The sequence below is a fragment of the Mirounga angustirostris genome, unplaced genomic scaffold (assembly GCF_029215605.1).
Source record: "Mirounga angustirostris isolate CCGP_5_RB_7025 unplaced genomic scaffold, mMirAng1.0.hap1 SCAF_1, whole genome shotgun sequence".
Lineage (NCBI taxonomy): Eukaryota > Metazoa > Chordata > Mammalia > Carnivora > Phocidae > Mirounga > Mirounga angustirostris.
The window spans coordinates 132102830-132129797 of record NW_026991709.1 but is presented as its reverse complement, the minus strand read 5'-3'; the positions used below and the strand labels follow the sequence as shown (position 1 = coordinate 132129797).

Sequence of the window (26968 nt, the reverse complement as noted above, 5' to 3'; positions counted from 1 at the left end):
TTGTTCAGCCTACAACATCTAAAATTTGTTTTTATTCTGCAAAGGATGAAACACTTGAAAGTCAAGCTTCAGTAAGAGAAAAAGATTTTCTACCACCCATATCTTTCCTCCCGTTTGCATATCACAAAGCAGGTGGATGCAGATCATAAGTTTTCTCCATAGAATAAAAAAAATATCTATCCCACCTATTACTTAGGTCATGAATTTTTCCCTTCATTAGTTTTACTTGGAAATAATTGTATATTTACGGAAGAGCCGCAAATACAGTATAGGGTTCTCATATACCCTTCACCCAGCTTCATATAATGTTAACATTTTATAGAATGTGATACAATAATTGGAATTAAGAAATTAACATTGGTACCATACTCAGACTTTATTTGGATCTCCCCAGTTTTCCTACAAATTTTCTTTCTTTTCCAGGGTCCAATCTGTGATACCACATTGAATCTAGTACATTAGTCTTCTCCAAGCTATGATTGTTTCTTGGTCTTTCCTTGTCTTTCACGATCTTACAGTTTATGAGTAGATAGAAGTTTCATAGAATGTCTCTCAATTTGATCTCATGTTTTCTTATAACTAGACTAAATTTATAGGTTTGGGGAAAGAATGTCAGAGAGTAATGTTAGGCCATGAATGTTTATCCTTAATGTATAAGGATACACTGTGGAGGAAATAAAAAGCCAGAAAATTGCTTCTTCCGGTCCCAAGAGACGGTAGGGAGAGAAGGGAGACAGAAGTAGGGCAAGTAGATAAGATGGTATCAGGGTTCTAGTCATCAATATCTCTTCCACATACACCTTTTAGGGGCTAATCTTCAGGGGAAGGGCAGTTTTGTAACATCTAGGTAAGTAAAGGGTGACCGGAAGCCATTGGGTTAGTAGCTCACTCCCAGATTTAGGCTCTAAGCAATGGTGTGTTGGTAAATGTTTAACAACTGGCCTCGGGGAGGTGGAGATGAGGGAGAATGGAGCCCTGATTTATAATGTTTGCTCATTTCCACGGTGCAAATACTCCTATGTTGGCTGATTTGAAGCTATCAACATGGTATCTCTGAACAGAGCTAGAAAAGCTGTGTGGTAGTACATTATTATATAGTATTTCTATCAAACACATATGTTAAACATAGGTTAATAGTCCAATGTAGTAAAATAAATAGGAGGTGATGATTTTGAGTATTAATTACCTTTGCTTTTAATATAACTTGTTTAAATATATGTTCTTATCATTTAATTTTTAATAATGGCCATGTTGAACAATTGGGGTGCAAAATTCCTGAAAAACTAACAATTGGCTAGGTTATGAGTTCCTTCCAGCACTCCACTGCTTCTAGGGGATTCTGACTATTTGGCTCAGCATCACATTACACGGGGCTCAGAAGCAATTGAACAGAGGCGGCAGCAGGTGGGTAGATGCATAGGACTTAGAAGGCATCCCTGCCAGGGCACCTGGGTAGCTCAGTTTGTTGAGCATCTGACTCTTGATTTCAGCTTAGGTCATGATCTCGGGGTCATGAGACTGAGCCCCGAGTGGGGCTCCATGCTCAGTGGGAATTCTGCTTGAGATTCTCCTCTACCTCTCCCTCTGCCCCTCCCCGCCCCGGGCTCGCTCGCGCGCTCTTTCTCTCTCAAATAAAGAAATATTTAAAAAAAAAAAAAAAAAACCCCAAAAAACCAGAAAGAAGGCATTCCTGCCTCCTAATGGCCTTTATGTGGGAAACAGGAGTCTCTGGAACTTCTTACTTCCCCAGTGAGACTACTCATATGTAGACGAGCGGCCATCGAGGAGCAGAGAGAGAGGCCACAGGGATGGAACTTGGGTACTACGGGGAGTGTTCAGGGCTGTGGCAGCACACATCATTCCTAAAGATCAGGCGGGACCTAGTTGCATTTCAGGGGTCCCCATTCCAGAGAAAAAATGAATCCGAGGATCACTGAGTATCTAGAGGATGGTGCATGCTACAAGGGTCCCACAAGGATAAGGTAAGACCCCTACCACCTTGTATACCTGAATGCAATCTTGGGCAAGAGAAGGAATAGGGGTGTAAAGAATGTGAGAGAGACTGAGTCATCTAAACAGCATTACTCAAAACGTGGTCCATGGGCCGGTGCCAGTCCACAAATTATTACTGGTCCGAAGTGAGCTAGATACAAGTGAGAATTGGTATTTAGAAATTTTCATCACAAACTGACATTGCCAGGACATCCTACCATGTGACCAGAGGGCTTGTCTTGTTGAACAAGATACAGACCAGTGCAGATGCGTTGAGCTGGCACTGTGAGTGGCTTGTGCCACGAGCTGCACTCTCGTCATATGCAGGAAGATCATGTATTTGATCCAAGATAGAACAGAAAGTCAACCAACTTGACAAGTATTCATCTAAGGCTTTTGAAACCATCACCTTTGGATGGGAATGACATGCTGAACAGCATGAATCAGAGGTTCTAAAGTGTGTTCCTTGGACCAATAATATCAGCATCAACTGGGAACTCCTTAGAAATACAAATTCTAAGTTGCTACCAGATGTACTGAATCAGAAACCCTGGGGGTGGGCCCAACAATCTGTGTTTTAACATGCCCTCTAGGTGATTCTGCTGCATGTTTGAGTTTAAGAACCACTAGTTAGAATGTTTAAAGTCAAGGAATTATGTTCAAGCTGGAGAAAAATGAAACACTATTCATTAAGTGCAGATTGTTTTTGCTAGAATGCAGAGCTGGTACCCATAATGATCAGACCAGGTAGAGAAGAAGAAAAAACTAAACTTGCTTTGCATTTCTGAGTGATATGCAAGTGAGTAAAGCCAAGATGCTAAAGTTGAATACTTTTAGTGGGTGATCCTCTTTTATCTTTCTCTGAAAGCTTACCCACAGTGCTGTGACTCCACATTTTCAAGCATAATTCATTTCCCAGACCCACATCAGCTTGTTTTTTTTTGTTTTTTTTTTTTTACCAAAACGGGGTCACAGTATAGAAACGGAAGAGTATTTCTCTAGCTTTACTCTCATCACGTAATTGCTGGATTTCTGGCTTTCCTACATTCCTACAACTACTACTATTAATAGCTTAGGAGGCCCCTCTTGGCTGTTTTGTGTCATCTGTCCTTTTCTCCCTTTGCTCTCAATTCCTGGTACCCCTAGTATATAACCTTCTCGATGCTTCTGCTCCTTCCCGGGCAGTGTTGATGCAGTTTCAGCTTAGAATCAGGCCAACCTGGACATTAGCTATATCACAGCCAAGAAATTCTCTCTGTTCCCCACCAGTGCTACTTTTTTTTTTTTTTTTTAACCGGGGGGGAAGCCACCCAGGGCTCACAGCATCTTCTAAATCAGTCTTTCTCAACCCATGTGCATGCAAATCACCTGGGGCTCTTGCTGTCATGCAGGTCTGATCCTGTCGGTTTAGGGTGGGCCTGAGGAGCTGCATTTCTAACAAGCTCCCAGGTGATACTGACGTTGCCAGTCTGTAAACAATATCTTGAGAAACAAGGTTTAGAGCAGTGAATTTTCTGCTTTCACAAGGTCTCCTCCCCAGGTCTTCAACACAGCTGAGGGTGCATAGTTGTAGGGTGACCAACTGCCCTGCTTTGACAGGGATGGTCCTGAACATCCTGAGTCCTGGGCAAACCCAGATAATTGGTCATCCCAGCAGTCCAAAACCACTCTGAACAGCCCTCATCCTTCTCCTCCCCACTCCCTCCCCACCTGACACTCGTATTATGGGCTTCTAGACTCTCTCTTCAGATAACTGCTTTCCCTTGAGGCTCTTCATTTCTCTTCCGCACAATGCCTTCTCCTTTGGCAAACCTGTCTCCACCAGCCCTAACTAAAGAGCTGCATTTTCAGCCAGTGTAACTAGTTAGGCCAGTTGCAGGAAGCACTGCCCATTTGTCTTGGCAGGGGAGGTTCCATTTCATGTTTCCCCACAGCTGGCCAGGACTAAGAGGCCACTCTAAGATCAGTTAGGACCATATCTGACAGTTAATTCATGTATTTTCTTTTCTTTTTTTTTTTAAAAAGATTTTATTTATTTATTTGAGAGAGAGAGAATGAGAGAGAGAGAGCACATGAGATGGGGGAGGGTCAGAGGGAGAAGCAGACTCCCTGCCGAGCAGGGAGCCCGATGCGGGACTCGATCCCGGGACTCCAAGATCATGACCTGAGCCGAAGGCAGTCGCTTAACAAACTGAGCCACCCAGGCGCCCTAACTCATGTATTTTCACAGAAACTTTCTCATCCTGCCTGGTCTCTGTAGACCAAGCTGGTTTCTCCAGTGCCTGGGAGCAATGCCTGCTCTGCTTTGCTTCTTAGCTGATGATGTGGATACTATCTGGAATCAGGAAAAATCAAAATCTTTCACTCTGGGGCTTGGCAAATACAATGTGTTTTCCAGTATTTCCAGTGGTGCTTTTTACATTGAAGTCATAAATTCTTTGAGGCAAAGCTTCATGCCTCATCGTCCTAGAAATACAGCTCTGATTATATCCATCCACAGCTAAAAACCTTCATTAACACTGAATTTACAGCAGAATAATTTCCAGACTCCCCATGTTAGTACAAAGTAATGGTTCTCAAAACTTTACTTTGCACCAGAATGACCTAGAGGGATTGCTAAAACAGATTGCTGGCCCCACCCCTGAGTTTCAGATTCAGTAGGCCTGGGTGGGGGCCCAGGAACTTGCATTTCTAACCAGTTCCCAGATGATACTGATGCTGCTGGTCCACAGAACATACCCTGAGGACCACTGCATTCCATCCATCCACCTAGCTATGGGTTACACTCCTAACACCCAGCTACACCACATACATTCAAAGATAACCCTTTATTCCTTGTTCATATTGTATGTTTTCCTACTCTGTGCCTTTGTTTTTTTTCACTCATTTACTTACACACTGTCTTAGTCCACTCAGGCTACTATAACAAAACACCACACCTGGGTGGCTTAAACAACAGACATTTATTTTTCATAGTTCTGGAGGCTGGGAAGTCCAAGATCAAGGTACCAGTAGATTCAGTTCTTGGTGAGGGCCCTCTTCTTGGCTTGCAGATGGCTGCCTTCTCACTGTATCATCACATGGTGGAGAGAGAAAGTGCTGGTGTCTCCTCCTCTTCTAAGGGCACTAATTCCATCATGGGGCTCTGCCCTCAAGACCTCATTAAACCTAATTACCTCCCAAAGGTCCCACCTCCCAAAGACCCCACCTCTTAGGAGGTGGGATTTCAGCATATGAATTTTCGGGGGACACAGACATGACATAACATCCATAACATTCATGGATTCATTCACTCAATCAATGCTTCATTGTTTTATCAAAACTTCCCCCTTCTTTATTGACACATAATTGGCAAATAAAAATTGTAAAGACTTAAGGTTTATAGTGTGATTTTTTTTTTTTTTTATACTTCATGAAACATTTTTTTTAAAGACCAACACAACTGACCCTGTCAAATGCTCTCATGGAGTTTATGGTACAAGGGAACAGAGAAAAAATTTACCCTTTTCATTCACAGAGTGCTTCAGGGTTTCCAAAGAGATCTCATATGCAAGCTCCCCTTTGATCTTCTCCAGACTCCTGAAAGACCAATGGGGCAGAGATTATTTTACACATTTCACAGATAAAGAAATTGAAGGCCAGGGAGTAGTTCAACCGAGGTATTGCCAACCCAGGTCTTCCCAGTCCCAGGTTACTGTTTTTTCCACCCAATCATGCTACTTCAAGTAGTCTTGGTTCACTGTATCCCCTCTCTCACTGCTGCCCAAATTGTACCTCTTCTTTAAAGCCTAATTGGTCACTACCTCCTCCATGAAGCCTTCCATGATAACCCTAGTTAAAATAATTTCTCCTTCTAATAAACGAAGACAATACTTTGTCTTTCTACTGGCATTAAATATATATATATATGTTTTATATATATACAAAATATATATATATAGGTTTTATATCCTTTTTAGATCCCAATCTCCATGAGAATAGGATCACTCTCCTTTTTGTCTCCCACAGCACTCAGCTCTCAGCTTATAGCTCTAAGAAATGAAAAAAGAATGAAGGTTGGAAAGATGAAAATTCCACCTATTTTCTGAGTCAACAGTTCTATTCATTAGATAATCAATGAAGAATAATATATTTGAAGATGAAAGCAGAGTTCTCTGTTATCTCTTTATTTTCTATCTACATAAATAGGGGTAGGGAGGACTAGCACTCATGAAGTGATTGCTGGGTGTCAGGTGTTTTCCTGTTCTAACATTTTGCCTTCATAGCCTAACAGATAAATACTATTGCTCCTATTTTCAAGGGGAGATCCTGAAGCCCGGAATTGTTTAGAAATTTCAGCAAATTCAGACACCGATTACATGTTAGAGAGGGGACCATACCCAATTCCATTTAACCTCATGTGGCGATACAAACACATGAAATCACCTCCAGTTATACTATGGCAATAATAAATTGTCCAGCATTTATCTACATAAGAAATTAATTCATTGTATAGTAATAATCTTGAGGTCATCCTTTAGTAACATAATCTCTCACCTTATTATTGACTTGTCATTGATTCACCATTTGCTGGTTGAGTCTTTTGATCCATTTCTGCAAAAGGGGAAAGGAATTTCACTATTACCATGTGACCAGTCATCACTGTGAAATGCTGGCCTATGACTTAGACAGTGAATCTGTCTTAAGTGGTATTGTGCTCTAACAGAACATGCCTGTTAGGAGAGAGAGTGGGAAAGGTTTGTGGTAAATCCTGGTACAAAGTGGGGGTGGGGAAGACAAATCCAGAGATAGATCCAGTTCATGAATAACCCCAAAAGGAACGATAACTTTAGCAACAATGTAAAGCTCAGACATTAAAGCAATTTGTTAGACATTTACCGTATCATAGAACTGAGAATTCTTAGAGAGTTTAACCAAAGGACATTGCCAATGAACATTGCAGGGCCTTGACAGAGACGGGTAGGAGACAGACAGTATTCAGGAAACAGCTAACTCACCTAGAGGTGTTCAGCCCTGGGTTCTGCAGCCAAAGTCTTACAAGAGCAGAGACCTGCAACATCCTGAAAACCAGACAGACACATCAAAGGTGATCGTTCTCACAAATGTATGAAATACCTATCTGCATCCTTTCCTCTAATAGGTACTGCAATATTCTACCTGACAAGCACCCGTTAATTTTTAATTGGCAAGTGTTATTGCAAGGTCTTATCACTTCATTAGCCATTAAGAGAGCCAACAGTAAATCTTGGCATCCAACAGATTTTTTGTTTGTTTGTTTACAATTTCAATGAAACTATTTTAAGGGAAGAGGAAATTCTATAAAAATCTTCTGAACTTTTTGGATCTGCCAGGTGGAAAAAAGTTCCAAAACACATTTTCAGGCTCCCTGGGGTGTTCAATTCAGAAAAATTAAGTTACAACAGATGTCCTATTTCATAAACAGCTTTCTATTGTTACTCAAACTGTCAGATCAGGGAGCTGGTAAAAAGTCATTCATCCAGAGAAGAGTAAAAATTGGGGAAATAGATAAATATTTTCTCTAGTTTACCGATGTTGATGTTAGTACAATGTTGGCTTCAATGGGCAGTTTCAATCACTCTTGTCCTCAAGATAAAATAGAAAACATATCAGACATTTGATTATCACTGCTTCTTGGAAAGAGTTCAGAAGTGCCCCCTCAGCCAATGGTTCTTGGTTCCTAGACAGCTCTGCATTGGGCAATTCAGAATAAGGACAAGGATCTATATATAGAAACAAAACTTGTCGCTAATGTGTGTGCCTATCAGAGGACTGGCAGGAGGGAACTGTCATTTTGTCTGGTCACTCGGGGTCTAAAATGATGAGGTTTCTTTGTAAAATAACAATACTAGATCATGCTTACATATTTAACTTTCAGACACTGTTCTAAATATATTTTAAGCATATTTAATCCTCACAATCACCCTGTAAGTACTATAATTATCCTCATTTTACAGGATAAGCTTAGAAACTTAGAAACAAAAGTTCAACAACCTGCCCAAGGTCACACACCTAGGAAGTGGTGACCCAGGCAGTCTGGCTCCAGAGCCCGGGTTCTTACCCAATACACTCTCCTGCTTTTTTATGTATAGTTAGTGGTATTTTATATATGAAGCACAACGACTGAAATACATACATATAGATAGATAGATAGATAGATAGATAGATAGATAGATAGATAGATAGATGTGTGCATGTGTATGAAACACACATTATTAAAATTTTGAGAAAGTGAAAAACAGAAGAAGAGAAAAAGGAAGAAGTGCTACTAATGTCATATAATTGTCATTAGCCTTTGGGAATATTTGATTTCAATCATATTTATATGCATATTTTTTAATTTGCTGTAGTTCTACGATTTTGATTTTTTTCTCTTCATATTATATCAGAAGTATTTCCTATGTTGCTAAGTGTTCATGATGCTCATTTTTAATACCTGCATAATATTACATAGACTGGGTATATTACTTACTTGACAAGTCTCCAGTTGTTAGCTATTTAGGTTGTTTCCAACAGCCCAGGGCAGATTCAAGGGCAGGCTATGGAGCCAGAAAGCCTGGTTCAAATGTTTCTCTACTCACTAGCTGCATAATCTTGAGCAAGCTACTTGACCTCTCAATGTTTCAGTTTTCTCATCTGTAAAATGAGGATGTTAGTAGTAACTACTTCCACCTACTTGGGTTTTTGGGAGGATTAACTGCATTAATTGAAGTAAAGCACTTAAAATATTGTCTGCACAGTTATTAGTATCATGAGTAAGTCTGTAGTAAACATCTTTATACATAAAAAAATTCACACCAGAAACTTATTTCCTTAATAGATATTCCCAGACATAAGATTACTGGATCAAAAGATATGAATCTTTTTTGTCCTAATATCTGACTTACATTGCCAAAGCATTTCTAAAAAGTATTATATAGATTTATATGCCACCAGTTATGTAAGAAGAAACCACTTTCTAGTGTACTTTGCTGATTTTGCGTATTAACATTAAATCTTCTATTGGTTTGCCTTCCAGTTCATCAATCTGTTCTTCAGCTGTTTCTAGTTTGCCCTTAAACCCATCCATTGAATTTTTAATTTAGGTCAGTTTATTTCTAAGTTCCAGAATTTCCATTTTATTTTTATCATAGTTACCAATAATATACCCAAATTCCTTATCTTCTCATCTAATTTTGTTAATTTATTAATCACAGATATTTTAAAGTCTATTATCTAATCTACAGGTATGGCTAGTAATTTTATTGCCTGACCCTGTGTATGAAAAATTGTAGAGATAATTTGAGCCTCTGGGTGATCACATCTTTGTCAAGTGGGGTTTTACCTTAGCTTCTAACTACCTATTAGAACTACCTCTTTTGGATTCCCTGCTCTCTGGGTTCTCTGCTTCTCAAATCCTCTCTCTGCCCTGAATCTCTGTGATGCTTTTAAACAAACATTTGCTAGATTTTATCCAGGTTTTCCACTTTCTCTCAGAGGATAAGTTGATCCAAATGAAAATAATCCATAACAGCTGGGAATGTAAATCCTTGACATTAATTTTAAAATAACTGATTAAACCTAAATACAGCTTATTTTCGTTTTAGTGTATATCCAATTGATTATTAGTAAGGCTGAATGTTTTTATTTGTTTGCAAATGTGTTATATTTCATCTTTTGTGAAATGTGATTTTAGTCTTATCTCATATATTGGCTAGATTCTCTTCTATTCTTATCTCTTGTATTAGTTCTTAGCTGTGGAGTTTGTATAAGCTTCTGTTAATAATATGATTATTGACCCTTTCGTTATGTTCAAATAATGGTACCTTGCCTGGTGTTTGTTTTTTTTTATTGCTGTCTTAATATAACCAAATCTATTTTATCTTTACTTTTGCAATTTGTTACACTATTCTAAGCTTATAAAAACAAATCCCTTTAGACTTCCTACAGTTTAAGTTTTGCTATTTTACTTTTTTTGCTATTTTATTATAGGTGTATCATGAGTATATGAATTGATTTTTTTCCAGTTTATCAGTCCATATATTGTAAAATATTTTCCCTTCCCATTGATTTGTGTTCTGATATTATCAAATATTCCTTTATTATATAAAATATGATTTATTTTGACCACATATTTTGCCTCATTAATTTACTTTGGTGCCAGTATCACATGGTTTTAATTATTATAACTTTATATTTTAATATTTGATAAGACTAGTCTGTCCTCATTACTTTTCTTTCTTAGAATTGATTTTTACTATTCTTGCCTACTTTCTTTTCCAGATTTATGTCAAAATCAAGTTCCTCTCACCATTACTTTAAAATGTAAAAAACAAAAGAGACATTATTATTAGATTTCCCATTAAGTCTATACTTTGGAAAGAATTAACAATATCTATCTATCTATCTATCTATCTATCTATCTATCTATTTATTTATTTATTTTAGAGAGGAGTTGTAGGGGCAGAGGGAGAGAGAATCTCAGGCAGACTCCCCACTGAGTGCAAAGCCTGACTCAGGGCTCGATCTCATGACCGTGAGGTCATGACCTGATCATGACCTGAGCTGAAACTAAGAGTGAGAAATTTAACTTCTAAGTGCCACCCAGGAGCCCCAAGAATTTTAAAATGTTATTTTTTTACACCAGAAACCAATCTTTTGATTAATTTAATATTTTTATAGCTCTCAAAAAGTTTCATTTAGATAGGTAACATATTTCTGTTTAAACTCAGAGTTTTATACATTTTGTTGCTCTTGTAAAATAAGTATCTCTTAGAGGTTTATGTTTAAGCTAATCATTGCTAATATGTAGAAATACTACTGATTTATGTTAATAGTCATATGTCTGCCAATATTCTACTAATTTATTAAGTCTATTCACATTTTTGTTCACTTCTTTGGGTTTTCAAGCTACAAAAATATTTTTCCACTCATAATGATAATGTATATTTTTTCACTCTTTATAGGTCTTTATTATTTTTTTAAAAAAGATTTTATTTATTTATTTGAGAGAGAGAGAGAGCACGAGCAGGGCAGGGAGGGCAGAGGGAGAGGGAAAGGCAGACTCCTCGCTGGGCAAGGAGCCCAACTCAGGGCTCAATCCGGGGACACCAAGACCATGACCTGAGCTGAAGGCAGATGTTTTACTAACTGAGCCACCCAGGTGCCCCAAGGTCTTCTTTCTTTAGTATGTTTTATTATATTGATAAGGGCTTTAAAAATAATGTTTAATAACATTATTATGACAGAACCATTAGACCAACTTCTACCCCACGCCTGTTTTTAAACATGTATATTTCTAGTATTTTATGTTAATTTTAATATTGACTATTAGTTAAAAATATTTATTATCATACTAAAAAATAGTTTATTTTTTCTTCTTATCATTTTATCAGGAACAAGTATTAAATTTTATCTAACGCTTTACAAAACAACCTATGAAAATAATCATTTACTTCTTATTTAATTTACCAATATGAAATATTTCATTAGTTTCTAATTTTGTAAACTTTTGCACTGCTTGGGTATACATTATTTTCATTATTTTGCTATGATGAGCTTTACTGTGTTTTTAAAAAGCATGTTGAGTTATTTTAGGTTTAAGCTTATTTAATGCATTATTTTTCAGTGCCATTATTCCTTTACTAATATTACATTAACAATAATTATAAAATAGTCCTTTTTGTCTTATTTACTGTTTTTTGAAAAAAATCTGCTTGTGACCATGTTAGGCTACAAAATCTTTGCCCTTTTAAAAAGTATTTCCATGTCATTTTTCTTTAAGTATGAATCTTTTAAGCACTACCAAATCATAAGACTTTCATTTTAATTTAATGTGAAGATCTTTCCATTTGAATAGAGAAATTTAAGACATTTATACTTGTCATAATTTTTTTAGCTTGATTGTACTTATTTTATACTTTCTTCTTTTCAATAATTCCTTATTGTTTCCTTTCCATTTTGTCTTCTGAACTGTTTTGTTTTATCTCCTACAATTACTTATAAAATAGATATTCTTCTTCCCATTCAACTAGTATCTATATTAAATTGTTCACGACTACCCTTAAATGCATTCTTATCTAATGATTTAAAAATAAAGCAACAAGGGTGCCTGGGTGGCTCAGCTGGTTAAGCGTCTGACTCTTGATTTTGGCTCAGGTCAATATCTCATGGGTCATGAGACTGAGCCCTGCGTTAGGCTCCCTGGTCAGTGGGGAGTCTTTTTGAGATTCTTCCCTTCTACCCTCCCTTCTTCCCCTCCCCCCCCACGATGTCTCTCTCTCTCTCTCTCAAATAAATAAATAAATCTTTAAATTAATAAATATAAAGCAACAACTTCTAATGCTTTTGTTTTCTCCATCTCCTTTTCCCACATCGTGGTTATTAATTACAGACTCTTTTTTTAAAATTTAAAAAAAAATCTCCTTTTAGGATTATTTTATTGGAAACTTTGCTCCCTTAGTAAAGAAAAACATCTAGTCATTAACATCAATTCTTAATTCACTTCCATTTTCCCTATATTTTATTCATTTATTACTTCGTCTTGACCCTCAGTGCTTAGTTAGCACTAAGCTTTTTTCCTGGTACTTCCTATTCTTGATTTTTTTATATATCTGACCACTTAGTGATCTAGATGATATCTCTGCAATTTTTACAGAAAGTACTCTTAGTTGTTATACTTCTGACACCTTCCCGACTTAAAAATGTTTTTCTGTTGCTTTTATGTATGAGCCAATAACCAGGTAGGCATAAAACTTAAAGAATCAAATTTGTTTTGCTTAAAATTATGTAAAAATTTACACTAGGTCTTAAAAATGTCCTTGTTCTGTAAAAGACATATGAAGACAATCTACAAAAATATATATCTTTTTTCTCAGACACTTGTAGGAATTTTGTTTGTTCTAGAAATTTAAAAATTTACCAGCCTATGACTGGGCAATTATTTCTACCCCTTAATTTTGGTCAAAAGAACCTTACAATGTTAGTGCAGTTTTTATGCATAGAAAGTTTTCTTCTGTTATAAACTTTGATTTTTACTTCTGACCCACTTGCTCTATTTTCAGGGGAACACCCATTATTTTATTCACAAATATAAGAAATGTTTATCTAATACTAATAACATATACTATGTGTTAAGCCCTCTGTTGGGGGTAGGGTTATAATAAGATGCTTACTGCTCTCAAGGAGTTTACATTCTAAGTTAGACCTCCATAATTTGTCTATCCAATTTCCTCTTACCCTTTTAACTTTTATTCATTTTCTTTGGATGTTTAGATTAGTTATGAAGTTTTTCTTCTGTATCCCTAATTTCTATTTCTGTAAAACAGAAATTTCACCTACTGAATTTTTCATTTAGTCACAATCTATTCTTATTTTTACCTATTCTTGTTTAATTAAAAACAATATAGTCCCTCCTGCTATATTGTTATAATTGCATTCCTAAAAAGCCTCATATTATCAGAAGGCTATTATAAAAACAATTATTTCAAGGAGAAAAAGGGCTGGGGCTAAGTAGTTTCAAAACAATAATAAGATAATTTTACTACTGTAATTTCAATAATAAATGTGTTTTTATATTTCTAAATGTTTTTAACTCAAATTGTAACTAATAAATTGGTCTATCAAAACAAGTAAATATGATTCTCAACATTACCAATCAAGTAATGTAAGACTTACAACGTAAAGTAAAACCAGATCTTAGATAATGGGTTACTAGGACCATAAAATAAATATATTACAGTTTGCAACTCTCCAACTAAAGAAAAAACTGTAACACCAACTGATCAACCAGCTATTCAAACAAATCTATTCCAAATATTTTTATGGAATAACTGCATGTCTGCATATATAACTATAGTTCTAAATATGCCATCATGTTAAAACTAATAATAGCAAGTACAATGCAAATGATGTATCTTAATGTATCCATGATGTTATCTCCAATTCCATCTATAAAACCACAGGAAGTGGGAGAAATGATTGAACTTGCATATGGGAACAACCAGTTTCTGGTATCCTTCATGTGTTGGGATATGTTCATTGCTCCATTTCCAAAAACTGCAAGGAGACCCAAGAAAGTGGGAGCCCAAGAGAAGAAGACCCCAGGTCTTCAATGTACTTTCACAAAACTCCCGGTTTCCTGTAAGCTTGCAGAGTCAGTTTCTAGCATTTACAATATATTTCAAGTCATTGGTGCACAAGGCCCAAGAAGCCATCAAAGGGAAGTCTTATATTTGACCATTAAACTGCAGAAATGCAATTCTGGCCAGGAACAACTTTCACTCTGCTAGCATAGGAAACTGCCAAGGTATGTCCACTCTGCTAGCATAGGAAACTCCCAAAGTGTGTCAAGGCCAGCAATATAGAAGGCCACAGGAGCATGTTAGAGAGCAAACTGGAATTGATGAAGTAGCCTCTTCATTCCTTCCACTCTCTAGAATATGCTTATTTCCTATATTTTTATTGTTGATTCATAAAATTCTTTTTTAGGTGGTTCTAAATCCTTAAAAAAAGTAATTCACCAGAAGAATGTTCATATAGTGCAACTCATTTGTGTCTTCCCAGAAGTTGCCCAAGTTGGAATCTTAAAATATGCATATTGGGATGAAAAAAACAACTTAAAAACAGTTTTGTTAAATGTCTGTTTTTTTTAATTCAATGAATGATTTTAAAAATTAGCTTCATTGTTTTTTAATTTACCATCTGTTAACTCAATAAATATGAGTTCTTAAAGTTAACCTAATTGTCTTGGAATTTGCTGTTTTTGAAGCTGATTAAAGTTATTTAAATTAATTTTATTGTATATCCAGACTAGAACCAAGCATGTCTGCATTTGAATAGATCTTGGCTAATAATTTACAACGAACGTGCTTTTAAAATGGACTAATTTTGTTTATGGCCCTTAATATATATCAGTCAACTGGTAGAGAAGCAGAGATGTTATTAGATACTCAAAGGGATAGTATATCAATAAACCAAAACTGGTAGCCATTAAAAAGTGACCAAGTACAAACTTCTATCAACTCTGCCTTTTGTCTAATAAAGAGGAAATGAGGAGAGACTATCAACTGGAATGCTATTTCTTTTCACCCTACATTCCCATGGATAAAAGGAGTTGCTATGTTTTTTAAATATCATCCTGCCTCTGGTCATAGTTTCTTAGACTAAGGATGGTCACTGGATCCAAGTGAGCCAATCAGACTCATCCCTAAGAATTGTGAAGACAGAAAGATGGGCCTTTCTCTGGGTGGCTTGACTGAAAACATCCATGGTTCAAGAACAACTGGCAATCATGATCTGCTATGTAACTGAGGAGAAGAAGTAACTGTATTGCCATGAGAAAGACAGAGAAGAAATATGGAGAGAGAGGACTGACTGGGTTCCCTGTAGCACTTCAATACATCTATTCCTGAAACTCCACTGCACCCTTGACTTTGGATTCCATGAAAAGCTCCAGTTGTGCTTTTCCCTTTTCACTTAAGCTCACAGAGTCAGCTTCTATCACTTACCACCTACAAGTCAAAAGAACTTGAACTAATGCACTGGAGAGAAAATCCCACTGGAAGTAATGATTATTTAATCATGGGTTTTTTAGGCTTTACTCATCCCCCTGCTTTCCTTCAGATGAGAAGTTCTTAATTTTAACATGTAATTTAGCTAGTCTTTCTTTTATGGTTATTGCTTTTATGGCTTATCTAAGAAATTTTGTCTATCTCCAAGTGATGTTTTCCTCTAAAACTTTATGGTTTTAATTGTACATTTAGATCTATAATCCACTGGCAGTGAATTTTTGTGTATGGTTTGAGGTAGGAATCAAGGTTTTTGTTTGTTTGTTTTCTGTATGGACATCTAGTTATCCTAGCACCATTTGTTGAAAACACTTTATTTTGTGTATTGGGTTGCTTTGGTGGAGGGGAAAGTTGGGGGGGCGGTCATCCGAAGCCATCTGAAACTAATGACTCAATACTAAAATGCTGAGGCAGACTTACTAACTTTATTAATGAGTTTAAGAAAATAATAGTAACTTCTTCACTTAAAAGAATGAGTTAATAATTCATTCATCGGAATTCACTTCTTCCATAAACTTGCATGCAATATACCTAAAATACATCTCAAGACTAATAGTCAAATCCGTTTTCTGTTCCATGCTGTTGCCAGCTTACCCCTTTCCATTGTTTATATAATGTGCAACCATTTATGTTCCAAATATTAAGAGAAGCCAGGCATACTGAGGTCCACGTTAGGACTATATCTATTAGATAGAACAAACTACATATGTCCAAGAATACTAAACAAAACAAAACTGATAACCAAGTCAAAGTAGGATTCAACTGCTGGTCCTATCTGTTTGTCCCTCTTCTGTGTATCATACCTGGAACTTTTACTGCCCTTTCAAGTATAAATCAGCTTCCCAGTTGTCTCAGGAAGATCCAAAAGAAAGAATGTTATTATATATTTGTGATCTTGAAATCCATTGATTCCCAATGCGCAAGTCACAGATGACCTGCATACAAATCATCTTCATGGCACACACAGAAAATGTTTAATATTGGCCCAAAACTCTGGGGTAAATGTATGAGGCAACCGGCTCAGGAACTCTGAGTATCCTAAGTCTTTCCCAGGCTCTCGGGTGGGTCACCTTTAAGGCTGAAAGCTTCAATACCGTGGCACACTTGTTATCCTTTTGTACCATAGCACCTGGCTTATTCTAATCTAAGTACTTCTAAAAAATGTACAGTAGTGGATGGAAAATTTATAGGTTTGGCTAATAAGCATTCCCTATTTCTGGAATAATTATCCCCAATTTATATTGGAGAACAATACCTACCCCATTCCCAGCCTACACAATTTGGGTAGGGTGGCTGCACACTTAAATCCAAGGTGGGCATTTGCCCCAAGCCTGGTGAATTAAAGAACCATAGCCCTTGACCAGGGTTATAAATGCCTGCATGAGTACATGATACAACTTGATACGGTCACAATCAGGTGAAGTTCTTTTGCTGGAAACTTTAGAAAGAGGAGTGCTCTTTTGTTGGAGTTTCTATATCAGAATAGAAGCTTGGAGGGACTAGTTTACTATAGTAAAGGGAGAAGTAGACTAAGACTGAAGTTAAAGCAGAAGTTGACACAGAAGAAAGCAGAAACAAGAGATGGTGACATTATCTGAACAGATAGACCTAATTATGCCTAAAGCACTCCTTACACTGTATTTCCAACGTGTGTGTGTGTGTGTGTGTGTGTGTTCAAGGATAAAAAGTGAAACAAAACTTTCATTTATGATTTGGATTTCTGCCCCTTTCAACCCAAGTTTCCCAAATCCATATGGATCACTGGATCCCGACTTTATTTCTACCAAATCTGAATTTATGGACATGGAGCCAAGGAATCAGCATTTTAAATAAGCATTTTATTTAATTCCTATACACAGTAAAGTTTGAGATCTACCAGTATGTGTGAATTAGGGCTGAAAAGAACAAACATTCCCCACCCTGATGTTTGCTGACATCAACAAGATAGTTGGTTAGTTATAGAATCAGAACTAGAGGCCAGTTCTCCTCTTTTCTTCCTGGTGACTTATTTCCCCAAGGTCATGCTCTATTACTTTTTTTCCTACTCCAACACATTTTTCATCTAAAATGTAAACATTTACTAATGGCAAAGATTCTACGTTTGGGCAGCATTCATAGCATATAAAAATAGGAGGTGCTTCAACAATTTTGAGATAAATGTTACTAGCGAATATGTTCTGGACTTGGCAAACATTTCCACAAAAGTTATAGAAGAGAGAAAGCATTCCACTGTGTGTGTAGCTGTTTTAATAGAAAAATAATTTCTTCCAAAATCTTTCAGTAAAAAATAAATATTCCAGAAATAGAGGCCATAATTATTCTCTGGCTTTGAGTTCCCTTGGCACACCAGCAAGTCACCCAGGAGGTACTTGCTTCTTTTTACCCCACTTACATTCCAGTCAATTCACTTTCTCTTCTTGTTTACATCCCAGGATTTCCTCTCTATTAGAATAACAATGACAACATTAACAAAAGAAAACACAGTTTAGTCTTTATTGACTACTAACTGTGTTGAAGTGCTGGCATTTGCTAACTTCAGGAGTTGAGTACCACGATCCCCACCAAATGGATGAGGAAGTTGAGGCAGGAAACTAAGAGACTTGCCCAAGGTCATGCTAGTGACTAGTCGAACCTGGATTAGAATCCAGGTGGTTTGACACCTAAGGCTGCTTTGCCTATACATATAAATATAAGTTTTGTCTCTGTTTTTTTTCTCTGAAGATCACTTAAAATATTATAATCTGCTCGTGCTGCTTCTTTGTATTCAAAACTCATGGAACACATAAAATGGGTGGGTTTTATTGTCCATAAATTATACCTCAAGAAAGTTGAATTAAAAAATTACAATTTGTAGAGCCAAATTGCTAAGAATTTAAAGACTTGATTGTCCAATGAATTGAGTGGCTTTAAGAATATGGATGTGCCCCTGTATATATAATGTATACTATACAGAGTTTGGCCTTCACTAAAAATATGCATAAGTTACACAAAAGGGTATAGTGTACTTTTACAAAGCCTGGGAATACAGACTTTCAGGGCTTGCTACAAGAATCATGTGTTTAGCTGGCATTCCTTTACAAGGTAGGATCAGTAAGCTTAGCTCTAGATAATATTCTGATGCTAGGCTGATCTTTATATCCTATGCTACAGGATTTATGCATTTTTAAAAACCAATAATGTTTATCACAGAGAGAGAAAAAAATTACATATGATCAATGTAAGATCATCGTGCTCTTGAAAACCTTGTCTAACAAAGGAAGCATATGGCATAAGGAGTCCTCAAAAAATGTGCCCTCCTTCTAAAACTTCAGCTTTTTTTCTCTGTCATTCATTAGCTCTTCAAATATTTATCAGGTGCCCCCTATATACATGGAAAGTTGTATACTATAAAGGGTTTTGCATCATCCCTCAAATGATATTATGATGTTATGGAGTGTCAATTACAGCCTCCCATCCCAGGCTCCAGAATTTTCTTGTCCACTTTGCCACCAGAGGAATCTTTTTTTTTTTTTAAGATTTTTATTTTTAAGCAATCTCTACACCCAATATGGGCCTCGAACCCACAACCCTGAGATCAAGAGTCATGTGCTTCATCAACTGAGCCAGCCGGGTGCCCTCAGAGTGATCTTTCTAAAGATTTCGGTTGGTGTTACTTCCATCCTTACAATCTTTAATGACTCCCTATCTCATACAGTAGGAGACATTTGACTAGTGGTCTTTACGCTGATTTTGATCTGTAGACATGTTTTCTCTCCACGTGAGTACTTTAAGATGTGGGTAAATTCTCAACATTTAATATTTCAATTTTTCATATAAAACCAAATTAGCAACCTCTCTCCTTAACAACTGGAAGACCAGGGGCAGCTGGGTGGCTCAGTCAGTTAAGCCCCCCCGCCTCTTGATTTCGGCTCAGGTCATGATCTCAGGGTCCTGGGATGGAGACCTGTGGGGGGGGGGTGCTCCCCACTCAGTGGGGAGTCTGCTTGAGGATTCTCTCTCCCTCTCCCTCTGTCCCTCTGCCCTTCCCCCACTCTCTAAAATACATAAATCTTAAAAAACAAAAACAAAAAGTAACCTCAATTGGAAGACCTGACATTTGGCATCATTGGACAGGGAATATAGTCTCCAGATTGCCACAGTATCCACCACTGCTTATGGTCTCAACTTGGTCTGCTTTGTTCACTTGTTTCCATGCTTGGCCCAGAATAGACAAAAGAGTTTGCAATTCGATGGTTGGGATATAGCTTGTCCACAAGGTTCTTCTCAAATTGTAGTTGCTTGATTTCATCCTTCCCAAAGATCTCATGTTCCAGCCACACTGAGTTCCTCCTGGTAGTTCCCTAAACAGCAAGACTGGTCATCCCATTGCCTTTACTCACATTGATCTCTCTGCTTGAAATATCTTTTTTTTTTTTTTTAAAGATTTTATTTATTTATTCGACAGAGAGAGACAGCGAGAGAGGGAACACAAGCAGGGGGAGTGGGAGAGGGAGAAGCAGGCTTCCTGCGGAGCTGGGAGCCCGATGCGGGGCTCGATCCCAGGACCCTGGGATCATGACCTGAGCCGAAGGCAGACGCTTAACGACTGAGCCACTCAGGCGCCCCTCGAAATATCTTCTATCTTCCTTTTCTGCCTAGAAGAGTCTCACTTATCCTCAGTACTTAGTTCAATTCCTCTATGAACTTTCCTAAATCCTGCCAGAGGTATTTGCTCCTTCCCAAGTGTTCCCATAGCACTTTGTGCCTCTATTAGCATTGCAATGGCTTTTCTTTCTGTGTGCCCAGTTGGAAAATATGTTTCTTGAAAAGAAGAACTCTTAATCATCTCCATATACGCAGTTCTTAACAGAGTATCTGGCATCAATAAGTGAGTATTTATTGAATGAACAAAAAGATGGGTAAGTGAATGAATGAATACTTCCAAGGGAGTTTTTTAATTGTGTTGTAAAATTCTGAAAATTTGATCATGATCATGACATCTTCAGATAACACTTTTTTTCCCCCAGATAACAAGTCTCAAAGGTTCCTGTTCATGTTACCCTTTCTCGGAAAACAAGTCTTGAAAAAATAAAATACATATAATATTAGGAAATACAAAAAAGTGGCTTAAAACTGATAGGCCACCGCAATTTGGGGAGAAGGGGTGGGACTGTGGCGCTGCATTCAAAGAGAGAATAGATGGTGAAAAAAGTCACAGTATGCGTGTCTCCCTATAATTTGGTGGCCTCTCCAGCAGTGTTTACCCTGAAGAATGAAACATTTAGGCCACAAAGGAGCAGGGTGGGATCATTTAGCTAGAGGATATCAGTGCACAAGGGTTACTAAGAGTATATTAGTCCTTAAAAGCTGTGCACCGTAGCTCTCTACTTTGGGGCACAAGGTAGGCTGCATTATCTGGCTTCATTGTGATGATTCTATGGAGCCGTGAAACTAGTATTGGCCAATTAGTTGTGAGTGCAAAAGACGTGTGTCACTTCTGGTCATAGAATTTTTTTTTTTTTTTTTTTTGTAAAGATTTGACAGAGAGAGACACAGCGAGAAAGGGAACACAAGCAGGGGGAGTGGGAGAGGGAGAAGCAGGCTCCCCACTGAGCAGGGAGCCCGATGCGGGGCTCGATCCCAGGACTCTGAGATCATGACCTGAGCCGAAGGCAGACGCTTTACGACTGAGCCACCCAGGCGCCCCTGGTCATAGAATTTAAATGCCAACCTGACACCCTCTGAATGATCTTTATTTTTCCCATAACAACATGAAACGTTCAAGATGGCAACTGTTCTATCAGCCTGGGACCCTGAATGAGGAGACATGGAACAGAGCAGCTGACTTGCAATGGACTCAGCACGACCAAGAAAACAATTTTTGTCATTGTAGATCACTAAACATTGGAATTGTTCGTTATTCTGGCATAAGATAGCCTCTCCTGACTAATACAACAGATTTGCTCTGTTTGGCAGAACTAAGACTAGTGGTTGGAAGTTTTAGGGTTTATAGGATTTAGGAGTTTTAGGGTTGAAAGTTTTAGGAAAGCCTGCATCAATTTTGTTCAATTAAAAAAAATGTAATAAAGTATACAAAGATGGAATGAACTACTTAGGATATTCCTCATTTATACACACAATATACATTGAACTTTACCCTGTGGTAACTATTCTGTAGATAAAATCTCTGCCTTTATGTAGGTAAGTGGTAAGTTCTCCTTCACTCAAGGTGTTTGCCTTGATAGCCCCTAAAGGTTTGACTTGACAAATTAACTTCAAAAATACATTCCAACCAGGAACTTCAGGATGTCTATTTCCTCTGATCTAAAAAAGAAAAAATCTATTTTCTCAAATATTCTTTTGATTTCATCCATTTACGGATCCATTGAGTTGTCTTTTCACATTTTGATGTCATCTTGCCACCAAATTCCTTGAAGGCCAGTACTGTTTATCCTTCCTTTGCATCTTTCTCACACTATTTAGTAGGCAGTATTTGTTGTCTATTGTCCTAAGAAAATAATCAGCTTTTGACACTAGTTATTATTATTGACCATTTGATATGTTTCATATTTACTTGTCTTTCAACCATTTAAATTAGATTTGGACTTGTTAAAAAAAAATCTAGAAGCAGAAATATATTACCCTAATAACTTCCAAACAAAATACCTTTTTCTTTTGGAAAAAAAAAAGGCTTATCCTAGTACTATTGAATTTGTGGCCAATTACAATATTTCATTAACATCTTAATTCAGTAAGTATTTAATGTATTCCTACTATGTGCCAGGGGGCAAGGTTTACAAAAGAGTTTATCAAGTTATGTTACTTAATGCACTGTACGCATCATTACATAATCCTGTATTATAATAGAGCCTGTGAGCTCTCTGTTCAAGACTATTTAGGGGGAAAAAAGCAAATTCACAAGGTCAGGGCAAAATGTTCCTTTGGTTTAATTCAGGGGAGCGTATCACACTTTAGATTCGGGGAACTTAGCTGATAACTTTGGGAAATAAATGAGTATGTAAGAGTGTGTAAAGGAAAAAAAAATGAATCTTTTTTTTTTTTTTTGTATTTCAATTTCTGTTAAGCTTCACTTCAGCCTTTCAGAATTGGAGAATCAGCTGCCTGGTATAAGAAATTGCTAATAAGGAGTAATTAAAGACTGAGAATTTATTCTTTCCATTCCAAAAATGATGTCATTCCCAGATGGAGATATTGGTACTAGTTAGGCAATTCAGCATTTTGGTAAATTAAGGCAGGAGATTTGGTGTCTCTTGGGTCCTATGTATGCAGAAAGTGGTCCAGGAGGGAAATCTTGTGTTTTGTTTTTGCCCATGGCATTTATATCTTTTTCCTTTGCTTTACAGAACCAGGAGTTGAGGTGGGCACTTGCATCTTAGAAACAAGGTTAATTCTCTAAAATAACACTAATTCATAAACTTTTTATATTCTTATGTCTTTGGAATTGTTGCCTTCGCATAAAATGACAATCAACTGAAAAAGATGGACATTCCAGTGAATCCAATATCACTAATAGGAAAGAACTGGCATATCAGAAAGCAGCATGAATACATGCGCTATCCTCCTTTATTTAGAAAAACCACACAAAAATACAGCACAGTTGATGTGCTGTTACCAGGACTTGAAAGTAGAATCAACCACTGTGTAAAAGATAAAATAAGACTGCACGAATATGAGGATTTTCCCGGCGTGCTTTATTCATAGACATCTGACAGAAGAGGACCTAACAGAGCTTTTAGGAAAAACTGAATTCTCAGCCCACAGCCACTTTCCAGGAACTTCACTGCAAACAGTGCTCCGCGCTGGCGGGATGGAGATCTTAGCAATCTCCCTCCTGCTTCCATAGTTTCCTTCTCTCTAAATACAATTATGTATGGGGACTTAATGAGAGAGCAAGCCTTGTGTGAAAGGAACTCAAGAAAGTGCAGCTTCTAAAAATACACCGAGGCGGCTCTACAGTCCTTATTGTTACAAACTGACGTTTTGCAGTTCAAGCTATGAACCTAACAACTACACACACACACACACACACACACACACGAAGAAAAAAGAAGACTGTTTTTCCTTTCTGCAATCCCCTTAACTTTGAGTAAACAGTAGTAATTTTCTGTTGTCATACTCAATGCAAATTTCCCCAAGACGACACGACACAAAACAAAAGACCTGTTAGCTTCCTAGCAGCGGGGTGGGGGTGGGGGTGGAGGATGGCAGGAGGAGAGGGGCAAAGTTGATGGAGTTCTCATTTCTCCTTAGCCTGGGGTCCTGAACCTCCAAGTCACTCTGCTCTTGCAGAGGTTTTTGGAGTTTCATTCACCTTCTGGGAAGCTTCCCTTGCCCCTCTCCTCCACCACCCCCTGTCATTAAATTCTCATCACTTGCCCCCTTTGCTTCCAGCTTTTTGGAGAAATTGGACCTCAGTTCAGGGTCTTTTCCCAGTGGATTTTAAAGAAAAGTACAGCTGCCGACGGGAGGATACATATTAAACAAATGGGCAGGGGCGCGGGGTGGGGGTGTTTAAGAGGGTCTCCCTCCTTCTCCTTCCACCACGTGCTCCTCAGTTGGGGTGCAGCACTCGTGGATGGGTGCTGAGAGGGGCGAGGGTAGGATGGAGGGAGATGGACAGAGCTGGCTGTAAGGGAAGGAGGCCCCCTAGGAGAGATCGTCTCGACCGAACATTGACTAGAGAAAAAAACTGGCCCACATGCCCCTAGTGGGGAGCGATATACCCCACGCGGGCTGGGTTTCGGGGGGTGCGTAGGGCCCTCTCACCTGACTTCCTCCTCCGCTGGCACACACACTACAATCACCGGCTTCTCAACCCCCCTCAAAAAACCCCCAGCCAAACAACGAACAACAAGAGGAAGCCGCAGGCGGCAAGGGAGGGGTGCGCGTGGTGGGGGCCCGGGAGAGGTGAGGGGGTAGGGTTGGCGGGCGTCGAGAACCGCGCCGCGCACCCCGTGGCGTACTCCCAGGCGCCCACACTTACCCCTAGCGGCTGAGGGTCCGGTCTTCGGCGCCAATCCCAGCGCGCGCCTCTCGCCCGCCCTCGTCCCTCCGGCCCGCCGCCCCCCACACCCCGGCCGGCGCGCTGGGAGGGAGCCTGGGAGCGGCGCGCGGCGGCGGCGGCGGCGGCGGCGGCGGCTCGGGCTCGGCTCGGCTCGGGCTCCAGCGCGTTTAGTGTAGCCGGCGGCCGCCGAGGCTCCACCGCCAGGGGGAGAAGCCGGGGCGGGCGCTGGGGAGGCGGGCCGGGCCCTCGCCGCCCCGCCGGCCAGCCCGCGTCGCACAAGCTCGGGAGCGGCGGCGACGCGGGGTCCGCCGAGCCCCCGGGCGCAGCGTGCCGGGCCGAAGGAGCCGCGGCTGGATGCGCGCCCCGGGGAGCTGCGGGCTCCCGCGGAGGGCGCCACGGCCGCTCCGGTGCGCCTCCAGACTGCGGGCGCGGCGACCGCCGATCCGAGAGCAGCTCCCGCCGGCCCCTTCCCCCTCCCGCCCCCGCCGCCGCCCCCTCCCCCTCCCCCCGTTAACATCCCCTCCCTCCCCCCCTTCCTTCGCTCGGCCCCGCGCGCTCGCTAGCTCGCTCCTCGCCTCGCTCTCCCCTTTAAACGCCCACTTCGGATGGGGAAAGAAGACAACTTGAAGTCAAGTTGCAATTAACTTCCGCGGCAGCCGCAGCTCCGGCGGCGGCGGCGGCGGCACAAGAGGCAGAAGCCGCCGCCTCGGAAGTCCGACGCCGGCGCGCCAGCCCGGGGAGCTGTTCCTGGTCGCGGGCCCGCACTCGACAGCCACCGCCGCCCCCAACGCCAATGCCTGAGTGAGTTCTGCTCCTTTGCCTCTCCCCCCCCCCCCCATTCTTGCTCTTTCATATCTCTCTCTCTCTTTTTTCGGAATCGATCCAAACTTCTCTGTAGCACCCACCCACGGCGCCCCTTGTTGGGGCGGCGCGGCTCCCCTCTCGTGGCCGTCCGGCGGCAAGGGTCCTCCGAACCCCTTCTTTCGTGCTCAGCCGAACCCGGGAGGGGTGGGCCGGTCGAGCGTGGGAGAGCACACGGGATGGGGGACTTGGAGATGCCATTCATTCAATCTCAGGGTGTGGGCACCCTAACACACCTGCCTGACAGACCCTGGCTGAACAAACTCCTTCAGGTCATCAGTATGACCCCTCTTGGAAGAGAAAAGGGGAACCGAAAAGACCGAAGGAAGCAAACGGGAAAAGGGAAAGAAAGCCTCTCTGTGCGCCCCGGAGCTGGGCTGGCAGAAAGGTGCCCGGCGGAGTAGGCTGGGGGAGTGGAAACGTTCCCCGCCGGATCGCAAGTAAGCTCAGCATCCTTCCCCGGTCCATCTCCTCCTTCCTCCGCCCCCCGCCCGCGCCGCTGGTTGGGAGCGGCGGCGGAGAGGGGCCTAGGAAGTTAGTGGCAACTTCTCCATCCCGGGAACACTCCGGCGCCCAGGCGCTCAAGTTGGAGCCGGGATTTGAAAGCCGCGGCACTCCGCATCTCGAGCCCTCGCTGGCGGTAGTGAGGTCGGCCCTGAAGGGGCTCCTGGAGTGAATGTGGGTTTGGAGTAGGGCTGGAGGCAGGAAGAGGTGCTGCTCTCCTAGCAGGACCGAGACATCACAGGTGCGGCCTCGGGGTCCGCACCGTGTCTCCCTCCTGCGGTCCCGACCCTAGCGTGGCGGCCTTCTCGGAGCGCTTCTCTGCGGAGGCTCCCGGGGCGGCGGAGCGTGGGTTTGGGCAACCACGATAAGAGAGGCACAAAGCAGGCAGGTGGCAGGTACGGGGAGTGACACGCGTGTACCGGGCAAGTGCACTGAGCAGGACTCTTGGGATGACCCCAGAAGACGGAGAGGGGCTTAGGACCCTTTCTGGAGGTCTTGGCCCGGACCTCCAATGGGGCGTTGCAAATCTTACTAGTGTCAACCACAGGATCGCCTCTCAGAGTGCCCTGGTTGGCAACTTTGACCTCTGCGCCGGTCCTCGGCGAACTTTCCTTCGCGGCATTCCAGATTTCCAGGCAAATGTTGTAAGACTTGGACTCTACACGGTTGTATAAGAGACGGGGGAAACAGAAAGACGTCCTGTTCTCAGGAGAAAACCATTCTACCCGGACTGGCTGGGGTTCCCTGCTTGCATCCTTGGAGGCCAGGGGACCTGACTTTTCCAAGAAGACAGAGGAGGGGTAAGAAATGAGTGAAAGGCGACTGGTCAGTGTCAGGTTTTGTCCTAAGCAGTCCCTAAAATCTACAGTGTTTGTGCTACTGAGGAAGTAACTCGTGCAGTTGAAACTTTATTGAAATTTACACCCTATCTGAAGTGGATTTTTCTGAGGTGTCAGGACTGTAAGATTTATTCTATAGTAAAACGTAGCTACAAAAACAAACAACAACAACAACAACAAAAACTGTACTTTAAGCCTGGAAA

The 26968-nt window shown here is 40.4% G+C and overlaps 1 protein-coding gene and 1 long non-coding RNA gene across 2 annotated transcripts in view; one reads left to right on the top strand and one right to left on the bottom strand.

Moving 5' to 3' along the window:
• Positions 1 to 4936: 4936 nt before the first annotated feature.
• On the bottom strand, positions 4937 to 24979 carry LOC123834674 (uncharacterized). The gene is made up of 5 exons (XR_006788482.3): positions 24541 to 24979; positions 6990 to 7052; positions 6529 to 6585; positions 5495 to 5571; positions 4937 to 5060 (listed from the first exon to the last, which is right to left on the bottom strand). It is a non-coding gene; the product is annotated as an uncharacterized LOC123834674 (long non-coding RNA).
• The window catches only part of SATB1 (SATB homeobox 1), a 101614-nt gene continuing 99581 nt past the window's right edge, over positions 24936 to 26968 (top strand). Inside the window, exon 1 of the mRNA XM_064588461.1 lies at positions 24936 to 25362. The gene's annotated coding sequence lies outside the window, so the exon portion shown is untranslated. The remainder of the gene's footprint in view (positions 25363 to 26968) is intronic.